The sequence below is a fragment of the Octopus bimaculoides genome, chromosome 3 (genome assembly GCF_001194135.2).
Source record: "Octopus bimaculoides isolate UCB-OBI-ISO-001 chromosome 3, ASM119413v2, whole genome shotgun sequence".
Classification (NCBI taxonomy): Eukaryota; Metazoa; Mollusca; class Cephalopoda; order Octopoda; family Octopodidae; genus Octopus; species Octopus bimaculoides.
Window position 1 is genome coordinate 35,472,136 of NC_068983.1, and position 281 is coordinate 35,472,416.

The window sequence follows — 281 nt, forward strand, 5'->3', positions numbered from 1 at the left end:
GAGGACTGGTGAAACTGGATGGCAACACCAGCCTCCAATCTGATTTGGCAGAGTTTCTACAGCTGGATGCCCTTCCTAATACCAACCACTCAGAGAGTGTGGTGGGTGCTTTTACGTGTCACCAGCATGAAGGTCAGTCAGGCGGTACTGGCAATGGCCACGCTCAAAATGGTGTATTTTATGTGCCACCCGCACAAGAGCCAGTCCAGGGGCACTGGCAACGATCTCACTCAAAAATCCTACGAAGGCCAGTCAGGCGGTACTGGCATGCAAATGACATC

At 52.3% G+C, this 281-nt stretch overlaps 1 protein-coding gene across 2 annotated transcripts in view; it reads right to left on the reverse strand.

Annotated features, from left to right (window-relative positions):
- LOC106876249 (hydroxymethylglutaryl-CoA lyase, mitochondrial) overlaps positions 1 to 281 on the reverse strand; it is a 21,256-nt gene that overhangs the window by 16,899 nt on the left and 4,076 nt on the right. The window lies entirely within an intron of this gene.